This window comes from Chlorocebus sabaeus, chromosome 12, assembly GCF_047675955.1.
Source record: "Chlorocebus sabaeus isolate Y175 chromosome 12, mChlSab1.0.hap1, whole genome shotgun sequence".
NCBI lineage: Eukaryota > Metazoa > Chordata > Mammalia > Primates > Cercopithecidae > Chlorocebus > Chlorocebus sabaeus.
In genome coordinates this window covers 70,087,084-70,114,509 of record NC_132915.1, presented here as the reverse complement: position 1 = coordinate 70,114,509, position 27,426 = coordinate 70,087,084, and the positions used below count along the sequence as shown (strand labels likewise).

Genomic DNA, 27,426 nt, shown 5'->3' with positions numbered 1-27,426 from the left:
CACCAGATGAAAAATGCCAAAAGCTATCACACAGGCCTCAGATAAAGGAGAACTGAGGATTGAATTCTGACCATCATTTTTTGTTCTAAATTCCTTCCTGAGGGGCCTTGGAGAAATCATTGAAAAAAACAACATACTAAAATGGAGATAAGAAGAAATAAAATCTGAAAAGTCTAAATACATAAAAGAAAGTAGGTTTGTTGCCAAAAAACCTTCTTACTGAATTGAAAAGAAAAAACTCCAGCAGGACTAGGTAGTTTCACTGGTAAATTCTATAAAAAACTTAAGAAAGAAATAATTCCAATTTACCAATCTTACTCAACTTTATAAATAATAGAAGAAGATGAGACAGTTTCCCAGCTTATTTTACGAAGTCTGCAAATCCTGATAGGAAAACCTGACAAAGACATTACAAGGAAAAAAAAAACCTTAAACTATAGACTAATATTCCTTTTAACACTGTTGTAAAAATCCTTAATGTATTAGCAAATTAAATTGAGCAATACATAAAAAGTAGGACTTAATCCCAGAAGTGCAAGGTTAGTTTCATATTTTAAAATCAATTGATGTGGCCGGGTATGGTGGCTCACGCCTGTAATCCCAGCACTTTGGGAGGCCAAGGAGGGCAGATCACTTGAGGTTAGGAGCTCGAGACTAGCCTGGCCAACATGGTGGAATGCTGTATCTACTAAAAATATAAAAATTAGCCAGGTGTGGTGGTGCACAGCTGTAGTCCCAACCACTCAGGAGGCTGAGGCAGGAGAATTGCTTGAACCTGGAAGGTGGAGGCTGCAGTGAGCCGAGATCACACCACTGCACTCCAGCTCGAGCAACAAAGCGAGACTCTGTCTCAAAAAAAAAAAAAAAAATCAATTGATGTGTTGCATGTGGTAGGGCGTGCCTGTAGTCCCAGGTACTCGGGAGATTGAGGTGGGAGGATTGCTTGAGCCTAGGAGTTCAAGTCTAGCCTGGGCAACACAGTGAGACTTCATCTCTAAAATTTTTTTTAAACAATTGATATAACGAGCAAAATAAATAAAGAACAACAACTATATGATAATTCCAATAGATGTAGAAAAGGCATTTGACAATATTCAACACCAACTCTTGGTTTAAATTGTCAGCAAACTAGAATCAAAAGAAAGTTTCCTCGATCAGTGTATTATTTATCGGTTTTTTGCCTCTCAGCTCCAAATTAGCTTCTTTACCCTGTTTTGTGAGACTAGACCCTGTGAACATTTCTCCTTTGCCAGTTGCCACAATATTTGACTTTATCTGTAGTGGGTGCAGCAGGGACACTGCAAGTAATAGCAGAGGAAGGGGCTCTTCACACTGGTTCCAATGTGCTCTTCTTGCTCCTATGATGCAGATGTCGGAGGTCTACAGGAGACTCAGTGGGTCTCACACTCCAGTAAGTTTCACCACTACCTCAGTGGGCAACTTTCTGCTCATCAGCCCCAGCTCTCTAGCTCTGGCCCTTGGCATATCAGTGAACTTCACCATCCAGGGGCACAGCCACACTCATTCCTATAAGGCCTGAATCTCAGCTTCCAAGTTTGTTCCTGTCTTGGATACTCTCTCTAAGCCTCAGAAGTAGTAGCTTCCCCCTACATTTGTTATTCCTGTATTCTTTAGCTCAAGGACGTCTTTTAAAAATTGAAATTAATTTCATGTTTAGTGGTGAAATACTACATGCTTTCTTCCTAAGATCAGAAATAAGGCAAGGATGTCTACTCTAATCACTTCTATTTAAATTTGTAATGGAGGTGTTAGCCAGTAAAATAAGGCTGAAAAAAAGGAAAGAAGGAAGAAAGGAAAGAAGGGAGGAAGGGAAGGCATAAAGATTTGAAAAAAAAAAAAAAACCTCATTTTAATTCACATATGACATGGTTGTTTATGTAGGAGTCTAAAAAATCTATGAAACAACTAATAAAATGAATAAGGAACTTTAGCAAGTTTGCAGAAACAAGATCAATGCAAAAAGATCAAAGACCTACAAATGACAAGCACATGAAAAGATCTCAGCGTCATTTGTCATTAGAGAAATGCAAATTAATACCACTACACACTTAAATGGAATAAATGGCTATATTTAGAATGGCTCAAATGAAAAAGACTGACTATACAAAGTATCCTCATAAGCAAGTGAGGGCATGAAGGAAATGGAACGTTCATTCACTATCACTGGGAAAGTAAAATAGTACAAGCACTTTGGAAAACTGTTCAGCATTTTCTTAAAAGTTAAACGTACAACTGCTATATGACCCAGCCATTCCATTTCTAATGATTTGCCCAAGAGAAATGAAAGCATATGCTTACAGATGAATGTTCTTACCATCTTCATTAGTAACAGTCCAAAACAGAAAACAACCCAAATGTCCACCAACAGGGAAATGGCTAAACAATCTGTAGTATATGCAAGGCTAGGTGCTATGGCTTACGCCTATAAACTTTAAACTTTTACCTTGTACATGCTTGCAATCCCAGCACTTTAGGAGGCTGAGTCAGGAGGATCACTTGAGACCAGGAGCTTGAAAATAATTTGTAATATATCCATACAATAGAATAATACTGAATAATGACAATATATAAATCATTGATATATGCAATAATAACATAAATGAATTTCAAAATAATTACACTAAGTGAAAGAAGCTAGGCAAAAAGAATAGTTTTATATGATTTCACTTATATAAAATTCTTGAAAATGCAAATCAATCTCTCGTGAGAGAAAATAGATCACTGGTTGCTTGGGGAGGGAGGGTGGAGGCAGAGAGTGGTTGGGAGAAGGGATAACAAATGGTCATTAGGAAACTTTTGAAGATTTGTAAATATGGCACAACTTATCAAATTACACATCTGAGATATACGTAATTTGTTACATGTCAATTACATTCAAGAAATTACTAAATATACAGAAGGAATAGTGGGGATGGTGGCACAACATTGTGAATGTGCTTAATGCCACTGAATAGTACACTCAAAAATGGTTAAAGTGGCAAATTTTATGTTATGTATATTCTGGCAAAATTTTTATAAAGAATCTATGCAAAAGAGATTTAAAAAATCAATCAAAATATATTGCTGGCTGGGCGCAATGGCTGATGCATGTAATCCACTTTGGCCAGCCAAGGTGGGAGGATTGTTCATGGCCAGCAATATGAGACCAGCCTGGGCAACACAGCGACACCTCATCTCTACAAAAAAATTTTAAAAATTAGCTGGGTATGGTGGCATATGCCTGTAGTCCCAGCTACTCAGGAGGCTGAGGTGGGAGGAATGCTTGAACTCAGGAATTCAAGGCTGCAGTGAGCTAGGCTTGTACCACTGCACTTCAGTGTGGGTGACAGAGTAAAACTCTGTATCAAAAAAATAAAAATAAAAAAGACATTGCTATCATAGGTAATCTAATCTGAAATCTTATTTAAAAACTTTGGATAGTGTCTTATTGTAGTAGCATCTAAAAATAATACAGAAAAAAATGAGTAAAGGACTTGAGCACACAACTTCACAAAAGAAAATATACAAATGACTATTAAGCTTATGAAAAGTACTCAACTTCATTAGTGATTAGGTAAATGCAAATTAAAACAAAAATGAGATACAAACTAGAAATGCTAAAAGTAAAAGGACTGACAAAACCAAATACTGCCCAAGATGTATGGCATCTGAAACTCTCACATACTGTGTTGTTGGTCAGAGTGTAAAGTGGTAGCAACATTTTGGAAAACCATTAGGCAGTATCTACTAAAGCAAAAAATATGTAGGAACTATTAAAGAACATTGCACTTTTAGGTATTTATTTGATGACTACAAATGTCCACAAAAAGACCTGTACAAGAATGTTAATTTTTTCAATTTATTCATAAGATTCTCTCATAACAGCTAAAGGCTGTAACCAACCCAAATGTTCTTCATCACATGAATGTACAAACAAATTATGATATACTTGTGCAATAGAATACAATTCAGCAGCAGAGAAAGAATAAGCTATGATATGTGCAACAATATGGATAAATCTCGAAAATATTATGTTGAGTGAAAGATCCTAGACACAGAAGAATACTTACTGCATTATTCCATTTTCTCTGTCTCTCTCTCTGTCTCTCTCTCTCTCTCTCTCACTTTTTTCTCCAAGATGGTGGACTGAAATCATTGTTAGCATGCCTCCCCCACTTGAAAAGACAAAAGAGTGTGTAGAGATTACTGTGAACTTTTTGTTCAAGAAGCAACACAGGAACTTAACAGGAAAACTGAAAGAACCCACAGACCCTCTGAAAGAAATGGTGGGCTGCAGTCTACACTGTGAGCCAGATGGAAAACTTAGACAGTGAACCTGCTCAGATACCAAGCACACTGCTATTACAAACAGCATCTGAGAAAGCCATCATACAAAGATTCTCTATAACCAAGGAACTCAGAGTCTTCACACCGGAAATCATCAAGAGTCAAATTAGGCTATAATAAACTGTAAACATTAAAGTTACATCCTTAAGGGGGAATTAAAAAATTAAAAAACACAGTTGAATGAAAAATAAACTCAAAAATACTAGAAGAAATAGTCTACCCAAGTGAGAAGGAACCAGAAAAATAATTCTGAAAATATGACAAAACAGGGTTCTACAGTACCCACAAAAGATCACACTAACTCTCCAGCAATGGATCCAAACCAAGGTGAAATCTTTGAAATACCAGATGAAGAATCCAAAAGGTCGATTGTTAAGCTACTCAAGGAGATGCAAGAGGAAGGTGAAAACCAACATAGTGAAGTTAAAAAAAAAAAATTCAGGATATGAATGATAAATTTTCTAGAGATAGTTATTTTAAAGAAAAACCAATCAGAACTTTTGAAAATGAAAGACACATTTAGAGAATTTAAAAATGCACTGGAAAGTTTTAACAATAGACTAGACCAAGCAGAAGAAAAAATTTCAGAGCTTGGAGACAAAGCTTTTGAATTAACCCAATCAGACAAGAATAAAGAAAATATAATTAAAAGAAATGAACAAAGTCTCCAAGAAGTATGGGATTATGTAAAATCGCCAAACCAAAGAATCACTAGTGTTCCTGAGGGAGAAGAGAAACAAAAAATTTGGAAAAGTTATCTGAGGGAATAATTGAGGAAAACTTCCCTGACCTTGCTAGAGATTTAGATAACCAAACACGAGAAACTGAAATAACTCCTTGGAGATTCATTAGAAAAAGGATATCACCAGCTGGATACAGTAGCTAATGCCTGTAATACCACTTTGGGAGGCCGAGGTGGGAGGACTACTTGAGACTAGGAGTTTGAGACCAGCCTGGGCAACATAGAGAGAGCCTATCTCTACAAAAAAATTTAAAAATTAGCCTGATGTGGTGGCATATGCCTATAGTCCCAGTTACTTGGGAGGGTAAGGTGGGAGGATTGCTTGAGCCCAGGAGGTCAAGGCTGCAGTAAGCCAAGATCATGCCACTGCATTCCAGCATGGGTGACAAGAGTGAGACTCTGTCTCAGAAGAAAAAAAAAAAGAAAACAAAAAGGACATCACCAAGGCATATAATTATCAGGCTATCTAAAATCAACATGAAGGAAAGAATTATAAAAGCAGTAAGACAAAAGCATCAGGTAACCTATAAAGGAAAACTTACTAGACTAACAACAGCTTTCTTGGCAGAAACCTTACAAGCCAGAAAGAATTAGCGTCCTATCTTTAGTCTCCTTCAACAGAATAATTGTCGGCCAAGAATTTTGTATCCAGCAAAACTACGTTTCATAAATGAAGGAGAAAAAAAGTTGTTTTTTTTTTTCAGATGAGCAAATACTGAGAGAATTTGTCACTACCAGACCAACTCTATAAGAAATGCTAAAAGGAGCTCTAAATCTTGAAACAAATGGTCGATATGCACCAGAATAGAACATCTTGAAAGCATAAAACTCACAAAGCCTATAAAACAATAACACATGAAGAAAACAAAGTAGGTAACAGTCAACAATGATGACTGAAATAGTACTTCACATCTCATTTAATGTTACATTTAATGTTAAATGTAAATGGTCTATATCCTCTACTGACAGAATGGTTGAAAAATTACAAACTAAATATCTGCTGTATTCAAGAGACTCATTTAACATATAAAGATTCTTATAGACTCAAGGTAAACGATGGAAAAAGATATTCCAAGCAAATGGAAACCAAAAGCAGGCAAGAGTAGCTATTCTGATGTTAACAAAACAGACTTTAAAGCAACAATGGTTAAAAAAAAAAAGACAAAGAAAGTCATTATATAATGATAAAAGGATCAATTCAACAAGAAGATATTACAATCCTAAATACATATGCACCTAACTCTGGAGATCCCAGAGATGGGCAGAAACACAATAATAGTGGGAATCTAGAACACTCCACTGACAGTGTTAGACAGATCATCAAGGCAGAAAGTCAACAAAGAAACACTGGACTTAAACTGCACTCTACCACAAATGGACCTAACCAATACAGAAAATTCTACCCCAAAACTATAGAATATACATACTTTGCTGGGCACAGTGGCTCACACCTGTAATCCTAGCACTTTGGGAGGGTGAGGCAGGCAGATTGCTTGAAACCAGGAGTTCAAGACCAACCTGGCTGACATGGCAAGACCCCGTCTATTAAAAAAATAAATAAATAAATAAATAAATAAATAAATAAATAAATAAATAAAAGAAAAAAGAATACACACATTTCTTATCAGCAAATAGAACATTCTCCAAGATAGAACATATGATAGGCAACAAAATAAGTCTCAATAAATTTTTAAAAATCAAAATCATATCAAAGGTAATCAACTATCAATAAGGTAAACAGTTATCTTTTCAGACCATAGTGGAGAAAAACTAGAAATCAACTCCAAAAGGACCTTTCAGAATTATACAAGTAATGAAAATTAAACAATCTTCTCCTGAATTATTTTTGAGTTAGCAATGAAATCAAGATGGAAATTTAAAAATTATTTGAAATGAATGATAACAGTGACAGTTATTAAAACCTGCAAGATACAGCAAAAGCAGTAGTAAGAGGAAACTTTATAGTGCTAAATGCCTATATCAAAAAGTCTGAAAGATCACAAATTGACAACCTATTGTCACACTTCAAGGAAGTAAAGAAACAAGAACAAACAAAACTCCAAACTAGTAAAAGAAAAGAAATAACAAAGATCAGAGCAGAATCAAATGAAACTGAAACAAACAAACATAAACAATATAAAAGACCAATGAAACAAAAAGCTGAGTTTTTGACAAGGTAGACAAGATTGATAGACCATTAGCTATATTAACCAAGAAAAAAATAAAGAAGATTCAAATAAGTTCAATTAAAAATGAACATGGAGACATTACAACAGCAATGTCTGTAACACAGAAATACAAAAGGACATCACAGATATACAAAAGATCATTTGAGACTACTTTGAACACCTCTCTGCACACAAAGTAGAAAATCTAGAGGAAATGGATAAATTCCTGGAAATATACAGCCCCCCATCTTCGACTAGGAAGAAACAGAAATCCTGAACAAACCAATAACAAGCAGTGAGATTGACTCAGTAATTTAAAAAATTGCCAATAACAAAAAAAAATGCCTAAGGTCAGATGGAGTCACAGCCAAATTCTACCAGATATTCAAAGAAAAATTGGTATCAATATTACTGAAACTATTCCAAAAGATTGAGAAAGAGGTAATCCTCCCTAACTCATTCTATGAAGCCAGTATCACCCTGATACCAAGACCAGGAAAGGATCTAACAGAAAAAAACAAAAAACAAAAGAAAGAAACTACAGACCAATCACCCTGAAGAACATAGATGCAAAAATCCTCAGCAAAATAAAAGCAAACTGAATCCAACAGCATATCAAAAAGATAATTCACCCTGGGTTTCATCCAGGGCTGCAGGGATGCTTTAACATATGCAAGTCAATAAGTACAATTCATCACATAAATGGAATTAAAAATAAAAACCATACGATCATCTCAGTAGACACAGAACAAGCATTTAATAAAATCCAGCATTCCTTTATAATAAAAACCCTCAACACATTATTATTTTGAGGTACGTTCCATCTAAGTATAGAAGGAAGCCACATATGACAAACCCACAACGTATATTTTAACAAATCAGAAAAAGTAGAAAGCATTCCCTGTAAGAACTGGAACAAGACAAGGATGCCTACTTTCATCATTTCTATTCAGCATAGTACTGGAAGTCCTAACCAGAGCAATCAGCAAGAGAAAGAAAGAAAGGACATCCAAATTGGAAATGAGAAGGTTAAACTATCTCTCTTTGCCAATGACATGATTATACACCTAGAAAACCCTGAAGACTCCTCCAAAAGAATCCTAGATTTGATAAATGAATCCAATTAAGTCTCAGGTTACAAAATCAATGTACACAAATTAGTAGCACTGCTATACACCAACAGTGACCATGCAGAGAATCAAATCATGAACTCAGTCCCTTTTAAAATAGCTGCAAAACAACAAAAACAACAAAACCAAACAAAAACCTAGGAATACACTTAACTAGAAAGATGAAAGATCTCTACAAGATGAACTATAAAACACTGCTTAAAGAAATCATAGATGAGGCTGGTTGCAGTGACTCATGCCTGTAATCCCAGCACTTTGGGAGGCTGAGGCGGGTGGATCACCTGAGTTCAGGAGTTTGAGACCAGCCTGGACAACATGGTGAAACCTCATCTCTACTAAAAATACAAAAATTAGCTGGGCATGGTGGCACACACCTGTAATCCCAGCTACTCGGGAGGTTGAGGCAGGAGAATCACTTGAACCTGGGAGGTGGAGGTTGCAGTGAGCTGAGATCACACCACTGCCCTCCAGCCTGGGCGACAGAGTGAGACTCCGTCTCAAAAAAAAAAGAAATCATAGATGATACAAACAAATGGAAACACATCCCACGCTCATTGACTGGAAGAATCAGTATTGTAAAAACGACCATACTGCCCAAAGCAATCTACAGATTCAATGTAATTCCAATAAAAATACAAACATCATTTTTCACAGAATAAGAAACAATCCTGAAATTCATATGGAACCAAAAAAGAGCCTGGACAGCCAAAGTAACCCTCAGCAAAAAGAACAAATCTGGAGGCATCACAATTACCTGACTTCAAATTATACTACAAGGCTATAGTAATTAATACAGCATGGTACTGGTATAAAAGTAGATGTATAGACCAATGGAACAGAACAGAGAACCCAGAAATAAAGTCAAATACTTACAACTGATCTTTGACAAAGCATACCAAAACATAAATTGGGGAAAAAACACCCTATTCAATAAAATGCTGGGAAAAATGGATATGCACGTGTAGAGAAAAGAAACTGGATCCCTATTTCTCACCATATACAAAAATCAACTCAAGATGGATGAATGCCTGAAATCTAAGACCTGAAACCATAAAAATTATAGAAGAAAACCTAGGAAAAACTCTTTCGGACAATGGTCTAGGCAAAAATTTATGATTTAGACCCCAAAGCAAATTTAACAAAAACAAAAATAAATGAGACCTAATAAAACTAAAAAGATTCTGTGCAGTGGAAGAAATAATTATCAGAGTAAACAGACAACCCACAAAATGGAAGAAAATATTTCCAAACTATGCATCTGACAAAGAACTAATAACCAGAATCTACGAGAAACTCAAATCAGGAAGAAAAAAACCCAAATAATCCCATTAAAAAGTAGGCAAATGACATGAATAGATATTTTTGAAAAAAGATATACAAATGGCCAACATCTGAAAAAAATGCTAAACATCACTAATCATCAGGAAATGTAAATTAAAACCACAATGAGATAGTATCACCATAGCCCAGCCAGAACAGCCATTATTAAACAGTCAAAAAACAATAGATGTTGGCATGAATGGGGTGAAAGGGGAACACTTTATACGCTGCTGTGGGAATGTAAGTTAGTACAACCTGGCCGGGTGCGGTGGTTCACACCTGTAATCTCAGCACTTTGGGAGGCCAAGGTGGGTGGATCATGAGGTCATGAGTTCAAGATCAGCCTGGTCAAGTTGGTGAAACCCTGTCTTTACAAAAAAAAAAAAAAAAAAAAAAATTAGCCGGGCATGGTGATGGGTGCCTATAATCCCAGCTACTCAGGAGGCTGAGGCAGAGAATTGCTTAAAACCCAGGAGGCGGAGGATGCAGTGAGCCAAGATTGCACTACTGCACTCCAGCCTGGACGAGAGAGCAAAACTGCATCTCAAAAAAAAAAAAAAAAAAAAAAAATTAGTACAACCCGTATGGAAAACAATGTGAAAATTTCTCAAGGCACGAAAAGTAGATCTACCATTTGATCCATTTGATCCAGCAATTCCACTACTGGGTATTTGCCCAAATGAACGTAAGTCATTAAAAAGACATCCACGTGCATACGTATATTGCAGCACAATTCACAATTGCATAGATGTGCAATCAACCTAAGTGCCCATCAACTGATGAGTGATAAAGAAAATGTGGTACATATATACAATGGAATACTACTCAGCCATAAAAAGGAGGAAATAATGTCCCTGTAGCAACTTGGATGGAGCTGGAGGCCATTATTCTAAGTGAAGCAACTCAGGAATGGAACATCAAATACCACATGTTCTCACTTATAAATGGAAGGTAAGCTATGGTTATGCAAAGGCATACAGAGGGGTATAATGTACTTTGGGGACTCAGAAAGGAGAAGGGTGAGAGTGGGCAGAGGAATAAAAAGCTACATATTGGGTACAACATACACTATTCAGGTGACGAGTGCGCTAAAATCTTAGACTTCAGCACTACACAATTCATCCACGTAACCAAAAACTATTTGCACTATAAAAACTATTAAAATGAATATATATATATTTCTATGCATATACAAAATAAAGTGTGTCTCTTGTGGACAGCAAAAAAAATTCTATTTATAAAAAGTTCAAGAACAGGCAAAACTAATCTTTTGTGTTAAAAATCATAACGGTGGTTAACCATGGAGGTGGAGACTGGCTGAAAGTGGGGAAAATAGGAACTTTCTGGTGTTGCCAAAATGTTTTACGTCCTGATTGTGGTGGTGGTGATGTGAGTGGGTACATTTATTATACGTATCTATTGTATATTTTTCTGTACATTCTTGTATGCACATTTTAACTCAATAATAATAATCATTAAAAATATTATTGGAATGAATATAAAGATGACAGTATAAAGTTTACATTTTTGCAATCTAAGTTTATTTTAGAAAGTAAATCTATTACGAATATTATTTCATAAAAAAGTGTAAGCCCTCAAAAAAGAAATAAAGGACTGTCCTTCCTGAAAGGACAGCTGGTAGCTTTTCACCAATATCTATTTACATCTTTTGTGCCTGAGGAAAATCATTAATAATTGACAATCGATAAATCTATGGCATGCATTACACAGAATCACCCAGGTAAAAAGCAGCTTTATAGCAAGTGATCACAAATTAATTGTAACTTGAGTATCTACTCCGATCATTTTCCATTTGTGGCAAATACTTAAAATCACTGTTTTTTTCTGCATGTCTTTAAGAATTATGGCATCTCCCTTCCAATGACCTCTTAAATAGGCCTCTTATTGAATCTCTGTTTGAGATGCTCTGGAAGATCTTTGAGTGCTCCCCTTACTTTCCCCCACATGCATTTTTTTGTACACCATGTAGCCTATATATGAAGTCATATTATTCTAAATATGTCTTTCCTATGTAGCAAAAGGCCACCCAACTATTTTCAAGAACTGCAGTAACAGGAAGACAGACTTATTACATACAGACTATAGGTGCACAGACATACACAAACCTATATATGTTAAATACTACACAAATCTATATATGTTAAATACTACAATGATCTTGTCTTCCTTTTTTTACAAAATGGTGAAGACTTTATGTCATCAACAGGAAGCAAGTGGTCTGCGGATACACAGGAACTAATGCTTTTCAATGGGGTAAAACTGCTCTGGTGATCTGCATGGTTCTTCCAGCAACACATACTCTCTGTTAACGCAAGGACTCTTCTCTCTTATACAACTACATCCAATAACTTTGATTTAGCACTGTTAGAAACATTCCCCACACTGGCGTTTTAAACATATTAGAATCAGGTGAGGAGCTTTTAAAAAGTATTACTGTCTGGTTTCTACCTCAGACCAATTGAGTTAGAATCTTGGGAAGTGAAACCCAAGCAATTTTTACGAATTCCTTTAAACTTTTTTCTCTTGAATTAAAAATAAGCAACACTTCATTGCATTATTATTTCAGTATTTCCTCCAAGTATTACAGTTCATATGCATAACTTTACAAAGTCAATTTAGAGTTAATGTTGTATCACTTTATACAAAATGCAAGACCCTTGCAATTGTATAGTCGTATAATCCCCACCCCATACTTTATGCTGTAGATATCATATATGTATTATACCTACATTTACCATACCACAATACAGTTTTATAATTAATATTAATTTTAAAGTAAGAAAAACTAATTGTTTATCTTTAGCTACCTATTTATCTTTTCTGGTGCACTTTTTTTTTTTTTTTTTTTATTTCTGAGACAGAGTTTCACTCTGTTGCCCAGGCTGGAGTGCAGTGGTGCGATCTCGGCTCACTGCAACCTCTGCCTCCTGGACTCAAGCAATTCTCATGCCTCAGCCTCCCGAGTAGCTGGGACTACAGGCGCATCACCATACCCAGCTAATGTTTTGTATTTTAGTAGAGACGAAGTTTCACCATGTTTCCCAGGGCAGTCTCGAACTGCTAAGCTCAGGTTATCTGCCCTCCTCAGCCTCCCAAAGTGCTGGGATTACAGGTGTAAGCCACTGCGCCCGACCATTATTTCTTGTAATATAGGTTTGTTTGGGATAAATTCTCTTAGTTTTGTTTGTCCTTATTTCAGTTTTATTATGGAAAGATAGTTCGACCAGATACAGAATTCTAGATTGACAGTTTTTCCTTTCAGCATTTTAAAGCGATTATTTTACTGTCTGCTTGTGCCTATTGTTACTGAAAAGTATGCTGTCACCCGTATTCATGCTTTACTATATTGGATCACTTTTTTTCTTTTTCTTTTTTTATTAAAGTTTTGAGATACACGTGTAGAACATGCAGGTTGGTTACACAGGTATACATGTGCCATGGTGGTTTGGTGCACCCATCAACCTGTCATCTACATTAGGTATTTCTCCTAATGCTATGCCTTCCCTAGCCCCCAACCCCTGACAGGCCCTGGTGTGTGATGTTCCCCTCCCTTTGTCCATGTGTTCTCCCTGTTCAACTCCCACTTATGAGTGAGAACATGCGGTGTTTGGTTTTCTGTTCCTGTGTTAGTTTGCTGAGAATGATGGTTTCCAGTTTCATCCATGTCCCTGGAAAGGATATGAACTCATCATTTTTTATGGCTGCATAGTATTCCATGGTGTATATGTGCAACATTTTCTTTATCCAGTCTATCATTGATGGGCATTTGGGTTGGTTCCAAGTCTTTGCTATTGTGAATAGTGCTGCAATAAACATATGTGTGCATGTGTCTTTATCGTAGAGTGATTTATAATCCTTTGGGCATATGCCCAGTAATGGGATTACTGGGTCAAATGGTATTTCTGGTTCTAGATCCTTGAGGAATCGCCACACTGTCTTCACAATGGTTGAACTAATTTACACTCCACCAACAGTGTAAAAGTGTTCCCATTTCTCCACATCCTCTCCAGCACCTGTTGTTTCCTGACTTTTTAATGATCGCCATTCTAACTGGAGTGAGATGGTATCTCATTGTGGTTTTGATTTGCATTTCTCTAATGACCAGTGATGATGAGCTTTGTTTCATGTGTTTGTTGGCCGCATAAATGTCTTCTTTTGAAGACAGTGTCTGTTTTTTGAGAAGTGTCTGTTTATATACTTTGTTCACTTTTTGATGGGGTTGTTTTTTTCTTGTAAGTTTAAGTTCCTTGTACATTCTGGATATTAGCGCCTTGTCAGATGGATAGATTGCAAACATTTTCTCCCATTCTGTAGGTTGCTTGTTCACTCTGCTGGTAGTTTCCTTTGCTGTGCAGAAGCTCTTTAGTTTAATTAGATCCCACTTGTCAATTTTGGCTTTTGTTGCCATTGCTTTTGGTGTTTTAGTCATGAAGTCTTTGCCCATGCCTCTGTCCTGAATGGTATTGTCTAGGTTTTCTTCTAGCGTTTTTATGGTTTTAGGTCTTACGTTTAAGTATTTAATCCATCTTGAGTTAATTTTTGTGTAAGGTATAAGGAAGGGGTCCAATTTCAGTTTTCTGCATATGGCTAGCCAGTTTTCCCAACACCATTTACTAAATAGGGAATCCTATCCCCATTGCTTATTTCTGTCAGGTTTGTGAAAGATTAGATGGTTGTAGATGTGTTGGGTTATTTCTGAGGCCTCTGTTCTGTTCTATTGGTCTATCTCTCTGTTTTGGTACCAGTATCATGCTGTTTTGGTTACTGTAGCCTTGCAGTATAGTTTGAAGTCAGGTAGCATGATGTCTCCAGCTTTGTTCTTTTGGCTTAGGATTGTCTTGGTTATATGGGCTCTTTTTTGGTTTCATATGAAATTTAAAGTGGTTTTTTCAAATTCTGTGAAGAAAGTCAATGGTAGCTGGATGGGGATAGCATTGAATCTATAAATTGCTTTGGGCAGTATGGCCATTTTCATCATATTGATTCTTCCTATCTATGACCATGGAATGTTTTTCTATTTGTTTGTGTCATCTCTTATTTCCTTGAGCAGTGGTTTGAGTTCTCCTTGAAGAGGTCTTTCACATCCCTTGTTAGTTGTATTCCTAGGTATTTTATTCTCTTTGTAGCAATTGTGAATGGGAGTTCACTCATGATTTGGCTCTCTGTTTTGTCTATTACTGGTGTATAGGAATGCTTGGGAGTTTTGCACATTGATTTTGCATCCTGAGACTTTGCTGAAGCTTCTTATCAGCTTAAGGAGATTTTGGGTTGAGATGACGGGATTTTCTAAATATACAATCATGTCATCTGCAAACAGAAACAATTTGGCTTCCTCTCTTCCTATTTGAATACCCTTTATTTCTTTCTTTTGCCTGATTGCCCTGGCCAGAACTTCCAATACTATGTTGAACAGGAGTGGTGAGAGAGGGCATCTTTGTCATGTGCCAGTTTTCAAAGGGAATGCTTCCAGCTTTCACCCATTCAATATGATATTGGCTGTGGGTTTGTCATAAATAGCTCTTATTATTTTGAGATACATTCCATCAATACCTAGTTTGAGAGTTTTTAGTATGAAGGGTGCTGAATTTTATTGAAGGCCTTTTCTGCATCTACTGAGATAATCATGTGTTTTTTCTCATTGGTTCTGTTTATGTGATGGGTTACATTTATTGATTTGTGTATGTTGAACCAGCCTTACATCTCAGGGGTGAAGCTCACTTGATCATGGTGCATAAGCTTTTTGATGTGCTGCTGGATTCGGTTTGCCAGTATTCTATTGAGGATTTTTGCATCGATGTTCATCAGGGATATTGGCCTGAAATTTTCTTTTTTTGTTGTGTCTCTGCCAGGTTTTGGTGTTAGGATGATGCTGGCCTCATAAAATGAGTTAGGGAGGAGTCCCTCTTTTTCTGTTGTTTGGAATAGTTTCAGAAGGAATGGTACCAGCTCCTTTTTGTACCTATGGTAGGATTCGGCTATGAATCTGTCTGGTCCTGGGCTTTTGGAGGTTGCTAGGCTATTAATTACTGCCTCAATTTCAGAACTTGTTATTGGTCTATTCAGGGATTCAACTTCTTCCTGGTTTAGTCTTGGGAGGGTGTATGTGTCCAGGAATTTATCCATTTCTTCTAGATTTTCTAGTTTATTTGCGTGGAAGTGTTTATAGTATTCTCTGATGGTAGTTTGTATTTCTGTGGGGTCAGTGGTAATATCCCCTATACCATTTTTTATTGTGTCTATTTAATTCTCTCTTTTCTTCTTTATTAGTGCACTTAACATTTTTCCCTTCATTTCACTTTGGTGAATCTGATTATGTGTCTTGGAGTTGCTCTTCTTGAGGAGTATCGTAGTGGTGTTCTCAGTATTTCCTGAATTTGAATGTTGGTCTCTTGCCAGGTTGGGGAAGTTCTCCTGGATAATATCTTCAAGTGTGTTTTCCAGCTTGGTTCCATTCTCTCCGTCACTTTCAGGTACACCAATCAAACATAGATTTGGTCTTTTCATATAGTCCGATATTTCTTGGAGTCTTCGTTCATTCCTTTTCATTCTTTTTTTTCCTCTAATCTTGTCTTCACACTTTATTTCATTAAGTTGATCTTCAATCTCTGATATTTTTTCCACTTGATCGATTCAGCTATTGATACTTCTGTATGCTTCACGAAATTCTCCTCTGTGTTTTTCAGCTCCATCAGGTTATTTATGTTCTTCTCTAAACTGGTTATTCTAGTTAGCAATTCCTCTAACCTTTTCCCAAGGTTCTTAGCTTTCTTGCATTGGGTTAGAACATGCTCCTTTACAGAACAAGCTCAGAGGAGTTTGTTATTGCCCACTTTCTAACCCTAACCCTACTTCTGTCAATTCATCAAACTTATTCTCTGTCCAGTTTTGTTCCCTTGCTGGTGAGGAGTTGTGATCCTTTGCAGAAGAAGAGGTGTTCTGGTTTTTGGAATTTTCAGCCTTTTTGCTCTGGTTTTTCCTCATCTTCGTGGATTTATCTACCTTTGGTCTATGTTGGTGACCTTTGGATGGGGTTTCTGTGTGGACAGCCTTTTTGTTGATGTTGATGTTATTCTTTTATTTTTGTTAGTTTTCCTTCTAACAGTCAGGCCCCTATTCTATAGGTCTGCTGGAGTTTGATGGAGGTCTACTCCAGACCCTGCTTGCCTGGGTATCATCAGCAGAGGCTGCAGAACAGCAAAGGTTGCTGCCTGTTCCTTCCTCTGGAAGCTTCATTCCAGAGGGGCACTTGCCAGATGCCAGCCAGAGCTGTCCTGTATGAGGTGTCTGTTGGCCCCTGCTGGGAGGTGTCTCCCAGTCAGGAGGCAAGGGAATCAGGGACCCACTTGAAGAGGCAGTCTTTCCCTTAGCAGAGCTCGAGTGCTCTGCTGGGAGATCTGCTGCTCTCTTCAGAGCCAGCAGGCAGCAACATTTAAGTATGCTGAAGCTGCATCCACTGCTGCCCCTTCCCCCAGGTGCTCTGTCCGAGGCAGATGGGAATTTTATCTATAAGCCCCTGACTGGGGCTTCTGACTTTCTTTCAGAGATGCCCTGCCCAGAGAGGAGGAATCTAGAGAGGCAGTCTGGCTACAGCAGCTTTGCTGCATTGTGGTGAGCTTTGCCCAGTTCAAACTTCCTGGTAGCTGTTTACATTGTGAGGGGAAAACTGCCTACTGAAGCCTCAGTAATGGGGGACGTCCCTCCCTCCAGCAAGCTAGAGTTTCCCAGTTCGACTTCAGACTGCTGTGCTGGCTGCAAGAATTTCGAGTCAGTGGATCTTAGCTTGCTGGGCTCCATGGGAGTGGGATCCGCTGAGCTAGACCACTTGGCCCCTGGCTTCAGCCTCCTTTCCAGGGGAGTGAACAGTTCTCTCTCGTTGACATTCCAGGCACCACTGGAGTATGAAAAAAAAAAAAACTCCCACAGCTAGCTTGGTTGGTGTCTGCCTAAATGGCCACTCATTTTTTTTGCTTGAAACCCAGGGCCCTGGTGGTGTAGGCACCCAAGGGAATCTCCTGGTCTGTGGGTTGCAAAGATTGTGGGAAAAGCATAGTATCTGGACCAGAATGCACTATTCCTCATGGCACAGTCCCTCATGGCACAGTCCCTTACGGCACAGTCCCTCACAGCACAGTCCCTCGCAGCTTCCCTTGGTTAGGGGATCATCATGTCTTTTTCTTTGGCTACTTTTTTTTTTTTTTTAAAGGTGGTATGGTTGTTTTATTCATTTCTACTTAAACCAAGCAAACTAGTACTGATGTCACTATGATGCAGCAAATAGAAGACCACTGTCTATAAATATTAGCATAATCAACCAATTAGGGGCTATAGTAAAACACAGAGCCAGAGGGGCTGACGAAATTAATGAAGTATGTTACAGCTTAATCCTTTACCTTAATAATTGGGTTTTTAACAATAAGTAAGTCCAGGCATGGTGGCTCAGGCCTGTAATCCAAGCACCTTGGGAGGCGGAGGCGGGTGGATCTCAAGGTCAGGAGTTTAAGACCAGTCTGGCCAACATAGTGAAACCCAGTCTCTACTGAAAATACAGCAAAATAGCTGGGTGTGTGGTGGTGTGCGCCTGTAATCCCAGCTACTTGGGAGGCTGAGGCAGGAGAATCACGTCAACCTGGGAGGCGGAGGTTGCAGTGACCCGAGATTATGCCACTGCACTATAGCCCGGGCGGCAGTGTGAGACTCCATCTCTAAATAAATAAATTAATTAAATAAATAAATATAAAAATAAGTAAAGCCTCCCAATCACAGAAAATAGGAATATACCTTCACCACACCAATTTGTACTTTTACTTCCTATTCTTGAGGCTAGGTTCTAAATCCTAAAGATGTTCAAACTAGTATTATATCTACTTATCTATAGCCAGAGACAGCTTCTATCACGTTGTCCTTAGCAGCCAAGGTTATTAAAACCTTTTTTCTCCAGAATGATCCCATAGGAAAAAAAGAAACCTCTCTGATTTGGCTCCAATCATACCCCACCCTCCACAACATCGACTTGATAGGCATAAAGGAAACAAAGATATGAAGGCAGAACACGTGGTTTCCAAACAAGAAAAATCCTATGAGGGAGGCAGGAGGGGAGAGGAATGATTCAGCCAGTGCCCAGACTGAAATTGAGTAATATCAATTTCACTCATCTTTACATATCTTCAGGCTGCATGTTCTTGGAATAGGTTAGGAATAAATTCATGGTTTGTGGAGTACTAAAATACCTAGTGGTCTCCTGTATTCCACTGTAGCTTTCCTCAGCAGTTTCCAAGGCAGTCTCCAAGTAACTGAGAGAAGAATTTTGCTGGAACTGCATGCAGGACTTGCAGAGATTCCTCTCCATAGCTATAGAAGCGATTGTTTCAGGCCTGAATGTTCCAGGATTGGGTGCACCAGGTCTGAGTGTTCCAGGAATGGCTGCTCTAGGACTGGCTGTTCCAGGTCTGCTGCTCCAGGCTGAATTGCTCCAGGTTTAGTTGCTCCGCATTGAAAGTTCCCAGATGTGCTCGCCAAGCATCCTTGGGGGCAGGAAGAATAGAGGCTGGGGTAGGTAGGTGCTCAGGCCTTTGGAGTCACACCACTCTTTGGGCAGTTGTTTTTCTGCCACCTCTTATATTTTATTCTCTGGTTCTGGAACCAAGTCTTAACCTATTTGTAGCTAAGATTCAGGATGTTGTAAAGTTCTTGCATCTGCTGGAGACTGAGGTATTTCTGTCTCTGAAATCTATCACTGAGTACACATAGCTGGGTGGAAGAGAACACAGCTCTGGTCATCTGTTTCTTGACCAGGACTTTGTCTTCCTTTTTTGCAGTGCTCTTCTCTGTAGAAGTGAGTTGTCTGCCTTTGGGACTAGTGAAAGAATTAGGGCTGTCCAGACTCTGTGTGAGGCATCTCAGCAGAAGATATATGCAAGGACGGATAGTTTGTTTCAGGCCCACAAACCACAGACATTGGTGAAGAGTCTTTACAGTTGGATGCTTCAGAGCAAGGCAGGCTTTGGGGACAAGCTGGATGCACACTCATGTTATTATTGAAAAAGGGAAGGAAAAAACTTAAGAGCTGGACTGTAAAAAAGGCTAATGCTTTAAGACTTTTTTTCCTGGAAGATGTCAGAGGAATATGACCTCCAGAAGTGAAAGTATGAAGAAGTTAGGATGAAGTGAGTTCCCCCACAGTAACAGAAGGCAACCAGCTCAGTTCAGCCCTTTGGCTGCTTTTAAGTTTCTCTTCATCTTTGGTTTTCAGCAATTTGATTATAGTATTTTCAGGTGAGATTTTCTTTTTTTTGAAGATAGCGTCTCACTCTGTCACCCAGGCCAGAGTGCAGTGGTGCGATTCTGGCTCACTGCAACCTCTGCCTCCTGGGTTCAAGCGATTCTCCTGCCTGAGCCTCCTGCATAGCTGGGATTACAGGTGCACACCACCATGCCCAGTTACTTTTGTATTTTTAGTAGAGACGGGGTTACACCATGTTAGCCAGGCTGATCTCCAACTCCAGACATCAGGTGGTCTGCCCGCCGTGGCCTCCCAAAGTGCAGGATTACAGGCATGAGCCACCACGCTGGGCCAAGATTTTCTTTGTATTTATCTTATTGGAGTTCATTACGTTTCTTGAATATTTAAACGTATGTCTTTCACCAAGTTTGGGCAATTTTTGGCCATCATTTTCTTAATTATTGTTCTGCCCCATTTCTCTCTCCTATCTTTGTAATTACAAACAGTTTGGTCTTTCAATATTGTCCTACAAATCAGTAAGACTCATTTTTTTCTTAGTATATTTGCTTCTTCTTTTTTTTTTAAGATTGCTTAATTTTTATTGATCTATCTTCAAGTTCACTGACTCTTCTTTATCTCCAATCTGCTGATAAGCCCTTCTAGTGAATCTTTAGATACTGTATTTTTCAGTTCTAGAACTTCCATTTAGTTCTTTTTATAGAGTTTCTATTTTTCTGCAAAACATCCTATCTGTTTATTCATTATGAACATATTTTTCTTTGCATCATTAAGCAGAGTTAAAAGACTTGCTTTAAATTCCTTGTCTGCTCATAAAAATCTGGAACAACAATGATGGTTGTTCTCCATTGTTACTTTTTCTCTTGAGTATGGAACACAGTTTACTGTTTGTCCTCATGTCTAGCAATAGTTGAGAAAATCTTAAACATTGAAAATGATGTGTTGTAGAGATTCTGGATTCTGTTATGTTATGCTGAAGACTATTCAATTTTTGTTTTAGCAGGCAGATATCTTGGCTGAACCCAAACTCCAAATTATGTTTTGCCTGCATAGGCAGGCAGCAGCTAAATCGCTGATGAACTATTTTAGCCTTAGTTTGGTTGCCTGAAGTTTTCCCCATCTATGTTTAGGTTAGGGGTTAGTCAGAGATTTTGGCAGTTTATATGTAGAGGTTAGGCCTTCCTTTATATGATTTTCTCTGTTCTGGAACATCTCTTCCTTTTTTCTTTTTTTCTTTTTTCTTTTTTTTGAGACGAAGTCTCACTCTGTCACCCGGGCTGGAGTGCAATGGCACAATCGTGGCTCACTGCAACCTCTGCCTCCTGGGTTCAAGTGATTCTCCTGTCTCAGCCTCCTGAGTAGCTGGGACTACAGGCATGCACCACCACACCCGGGTAATTTTTTGTATTTTTAGTAGAGATGGAGTTTCACCATGTTGGCCAAGCCAGTCTTGAACTCCGTACCTCAACTGGTCCACCTGCCTTGGCCTCCCAAAGTGCTGGGATTACAGGCGTGAGCAACTGCGCCCAGCCTGAAACATCTCTTCTGACTTACAGCCATTGCCCCAAATGCTGTCCTTTGATTCTTCAAAAAGTAAGAATGCAGATTTCTTTTCAGTCTTCATTCTCTTTGAAGAACTGAGTAGGCCCTGTTATAAAAGTGGAAACTCACCCAGTGTTACTCTCACAGTCTTCCAAGGGCTGATTACACTACAATTTCTGCCTCCTTGGTCACTCTTCAATTCCTCCAGATAGTTGCTTTTATATTTTGTTCAGAATTTATAAATGTTATCTACTGGAGGGCTGATCCAATAGGAGCTACTATGCCATTTTCAAAAGCCATTGCTACTTCGAAAGGCTTTCTAGATGGTTGAGTACTGCTCTATCAATCTCAATGATGTGAGAAGTACTTAGGCCATCTCAATCATCCTTATCCTTCTAAGTTAATCTAAGACAATGGTAGCCCTGCACTGACCACTAAGAAAGCATATATCTTGAGCCACTCATTCAACTATTATAACCTGGGACTTGGTATCTAGTGATTTCAAATCTAGTGATCATCACTGGGCTTTCATATTTTCCCCCAAGCAGCCAATTCACTCTATTGAACTAATAATTTGACTCACTGGGTGGAACAGCCACTCAATCTTAAGCTCTATTCTGGCTGGTGATTGGAACCCTCCTACTCTTGGACAGAATTTCAAGTTGCCCACTGCCTACCTGTAGTGGATTCACAAGTATTATCTGACTCTCTATCTACTTGTTTTTAAATCTTGTGCTAACAATAGCTGCCCTTGATTACAGATAAACTGTAATATTTATGCAGCTCAATGTCCCCTCCTGCTGAACCTCTGTAACCAGCTTCTCTTAGAGCTTTCCTTGTCCAAATAGATGAGACCAGTACCAAGCTTCTGTCTTTTCTCACTGAGTTAAATGCTATATCTCATTAATAGATTCCAAAGTTGGAACAATAAAAGATTTTAGAGAACTAGTGGTCTTTTTAAACATCTCTGCAAAACTGAAAAATAGAAAACAAAATGATCCAAGGCTGTTAGATATTAAACTGTATCCAGAACAAATTCTGACACTACAAGAATTCATTGTTTCATTCCTTGAAGATATTTATTTAGTACCTATTTTGTGCAAGGCATTGTAGGAAGATACAAAGATAAATTTGATAGGATTCTGTATTCTAGAAACTCATAGAATAACAGGGGTAAATTTGTTCATGAATAATTATGGGATAAAAGGGGTTAAGATTCATAAGTAAGGGTCCAACGTTATTCCTAGAATTGTTACCTAAGTGTTTTGGTTGACATTTCTTAATTTTAACATCAATCTGTTTTAATACATTTTTTTTTTTTTTTACATGCTCAAGGGCCTTATCATTTTGTGATCTAAGTCAGGACTCTTTAGACTATGTGTTCTTTAACATAATCAAAAGTTTTAGAGTCCTTTCAAATCTATTAATTTAGATAACTCCTGTAAGAACCTAAGCATTGCCACAAATTTAAAAAATAGGAAACAGAAGTCTGGAGTGTTTAAACTTAATACTTGCCTAAAATCACTCTGTTAGAAAGAAGCAGAGCCTAAATCATGACTCTAGGTCTTCTGATTTTTATCAGCCCAATGCTTTTGCTAATGTTATACCTGATATACATCAGAGAAAAGAAAGAGATGCATGGAGAAAGTTATAAAGAAGGTAAAATGTACCAATTTTGTCAAGAGGTATGAGGAAGTAGGAAAGGTGTATGAATTTGGTCATCATAAGGGCAGTGGTGAGTTAGTTGCAAATCTCTTTCATTTAGTCCAATTAATCAATATTCAAGTTTTAAATCTAACTCTTCAGTAAATATTCAAATTTATTTATTGTCCTCCATGTAGGACAGACACTTCATGGTCTGATCCCACTTTACTTGTCCAATATCATCTCTCCATATTTTCTACCTCATAGTCAATAATCCATACATATTGAGCTATAGTTACATGTTGCTTAACAGTGGGAACATGTTCTGCAAAATGTGTCATTAGGTGATTTTGTCATTGTGTGAACATCATAGTATACACAAACCCAGATGTTACAACTTATTACACACCTAGGCTATATGGTATAACCTGTTGCTCCTAGACTACAAACCTGTATAGTATATTACTGTATTGAATACTCTAGGTAAATATAACATAATGGTAAGTATTCATGAATCTAAACATATCTAAACATAGAAAAAGTACAGTAAAAACATGCTATGAAAGATAAAAAATAGGCTGGGTGTGATGGCTCATGGGACCACCATTGTATATGTGGTCTGAAGTTAAACAAAATGTCATTATGTGGCACGTGACTGTACATATTCTTTCCCACCTTGAGAATACTCCAAGAGAATGGAGAGAATGGGCTTCCCATCTCTTTTCTCCTCTCTACTTAGCATAGTTGCTATCTATTGAAGGAAGCCATTCTTGACTACAACACCCCAGGATGGCTTAAATGCCCCTCTTACATTTTTCCCATGATATACCTAAGCTTACTCCTTTTCTAGCATTTAATACAGAAATATTATATGTTAATTACCAATTTAGCTTCTTTGAGGGCAGGATAGTCCCTGTCATGGTTGTGTTTCCATAACTTAGCACAGTAGCTTTTGCACAAATATTTGTTGAGTGAATAATAAGGATTATAAGGAGTTTCAAAGCAACAAAATACTCTAATCTAACCTCAAGAGCAACAATTTTGTTTATAGGTCATAGAAAGCGTATTCTGATCAAAACCCCAAACACAAAACTAAATAAACCTATTTAAACTTTGAACTTCTTTTGCAAGGATATCAAATCTGATCTTACCATTTCCTTTTTTATTTTTATTTTTTGAGACAGAGTCTTGTTCTGTCACCCAAGCTGGAGGGCAGTGGTGTGATGACAGCTTACTGCAGCCTCGACCTCCTGGGCTCAAGCAATCCTTCCTCTCAGCTTCCCGAGTAGCTGGGACCACAGCTGTGAGCTACCATGACTGTTAATTAAATTTTATTTATTTATTTATTTATTTATTTATTTATTTATACAGACAGGGTCTCACTATGTTTCTCAGGCTAGTCTCAAACTCCTGGGCTCAAGTGATCCTCTGGCCTTGGTCTCCCAGAGTGCTGGAATTACAGATGTGAGCCACTGTGTTTGGCTGACCTTACCATTTCCTATGAGTAATTCTGCTTAAGTATAAATGTACTCACAATTATAGTTCCATAGCTACAGTTTTAGAAGAACTGCATGAAATCTGAGAGATTTCTGTAATCATGAATAATTGTTTGAAATTTTAAATACTTCTAGCTTAGATCAAGCAAAGCAAGTACTTTAGATAACCATAATTCTAAATTCTTAGTATTGAGAATTTTGCTGATCTTCACTGTGGATTACACAAGTGAGTAAAATCATAGAATTTTCGAAAACAGTATGGCGATTCCTCAAGGATCTAGAACTAGATGTACCATATGACCCAGCCATCCCATTACTGGGTATATACCCAAAGGATTATAAATTATGCTGCTATAAAGACACATGCACACGTATGTTTATTGCAGCACTATTCACAATAGCAAAGACTTGGAATCAACCCAAATGTCCATCAGTGACAGATTGGATTAAGAAAATGTGGCACATATACACCATGGAATACTATGCAGGCATAAAAAAGGATGAGTTTGTTGTCCTTTATAGGGACATGGATGTAGCTGGAAACCATCATTCTTAGCAAACTATCACAAGAACAGAAAACCAAACACCGCATGTTCTCACTCATAGGTGGGAACTGAACAATGAGATCACTTGGACTCGGGAAGGGGAACATCACACACCGGGGCCTATCATGGGGAGGGGGGAGGGGGGAGGGATTGCATTGGGAGTTATACCTGATGTAAATGACGAGTTGATGGGTGCAGCACACCAACATGGCACAAGTATACATATGTAACAAACCTGCACGTTGTGCACATGTACCCTACAACTTAAAGTATAATAATAATAAATAAATTTTAAAAAAAATCATAGAATTTTCAAGCCAGCACTGATATAGGAAGAACTTAATGAAATATTTGTAATGGTAATAAATAGTATGGACCTCAGGATTTGAAGGGCCCAATGAGATAACCAGGTTCATCCATCTAGTGTCTTTTGTATATGCATCTAGTTCTTTTGGAGTATTTTTTGGAGTTATTTCAAATTGGTTAGCTGGGCTTTGAATGACTATAGAAAAGGGACCATGGGGTTATAGAGATGGACTAAGTATATAATCTGTAAGTGAGAAATGCCTATTCACACACTCTTGGCATTACTGTCAATCCACCTTTATTCAAGGCTTTCATAAAGATATACTGTAGGGATGATGCTTACAAATGCTCTTAGTACCTACCATATTATAAAAACATTTAAAAAAAATTATGCATGCTTTTGGACAACAGCAATGCACTGAATTTAATTTGTACATAGAGAATGGATTCAAAAACAAGTTTATAAACTTTTTAAATAAAATTGTGTTTAACATTTATCATTATTAAATTTGTTCATTTTCTATGAAATTTAGTGGAATTTAAAGTCACTTACTTGGCCTTGCAGAGGTAGTATTAAGAGCTCTATAGATTAGAGAACAAGCTAACTGATTTTTCTCAAATATCTTCTCCATTCATACTCCAAATGATGGCATTATAGCATAAATATAAAGGAGTACAGCATAAGTACGTAGGGATATACAAAAAACATTTTGGGACTGAACTGGATATGATACCATTGGTATCACTTAAATGCAATCCTGTCACTTGCTAAGGAAGAAAAAATTAGGCATTCCGTTGAAGAAGCAATTTAGCCAATGCATAATTCTTCATTTTTTGGATTAGTTCAGGTTGCAATAAATGAAAGATTTTGTTTTATAAGAAACCACACTTCTAAATGAGCAGGGGAGAAAAATAACTGTCACATATCCATACTTTATTATTAACTCATCTATCCTTTTAATTTAATGTCTCACTTATTTTTTCTATTAATAGTATTAAAAATACTTATCACTTGTTAATTCTGACAATGAGATGACAACTTATGCAATTTCTCTCATAAAGTTTCATTTTTCACCTTCATTCAAGTGGTTTATCTTCTGGCATGACCAAAGACAAAAGAACCAACCTGGATTTGTATAGCGTATGTGTGAATGTGTGTGTATATTACACATTCAACCTTAAAAATATCATTTAAAGTTCCATAGATTTATTATCTAAAGGGATATTTAATTAAGTTTAAAAGGGAGCATATGTTAGCTGAATCAACTTTAGGATCTATTCCTTTGTATAAAGGGCTTTCACATTCCTTTCTCCTCAATTCTGAAAGCACAAGGTTCCTTATTCCCTTCACCATGAATAAGGCCGACATTTGACAGCTTCACAAGGCTGACAGGGTTACCCAACAGCCCACCCTCCCTATTCTCAATCCAATTAGACCTCTAATCCTCCAGATGAAAGGCCCAACTGCTCACGTTCCTCATGACAACGACAGCTATTGATTATTTGTCACTGCAGCTAACACCTTCCCTGTCGAGGCTGCTCTGACAGAAGCAAACCTACCAAATTAGACAGCACTTTATCTGCCCTGGAGGCCAAATGGCACAACAAGTAAAGGCTAATAAATGGTATAAAAATGAACAAATCATAACATTATGACAGGCTGATCGTTGCCAGCAGCCTCCAAGCTCAAGCTTGATGTTCTGTTAGTCTGGCTCCTTCTCTTTCCCCTCTGCTCTAGCTCCAACTTTGACTGAATTAAAGGCCAGAACAATTAAGGCATTTGACCAGCAAAGATAAGCCAATTGAAGTATCACCAAGGGACAAAAATGTCAATAACTGACTGCCATTTGTCAATACAAACATTCTGGAGATGCAAATGCTCCGGCCTCTGCTCTCCACTAGGCTGCACTGACTCACTTTCCAGCAAG

The 27,426-nt window shown here is 37.8% G+C and overlaps 1 protein-coding gene and 1 pseudogene across 7 annotated transcripts in view; both read right to left on the bottom strand.

The window, feature by feature from the left end:
- INVS (inversin) overlaps positions 1–27,426 on the bottom strand; it is a 234,741-nt gene that overhangs the window by 144,306 nt on the left and 63,009 nt on the right. The gene's annotated exons all lie outside the window — the stretch shown is intronic.
- LOC140712971 (homeobox protein NANOG pseudogene) lies at positions 17,176–24,453 on the bottom strand (annotated as a pseudogene).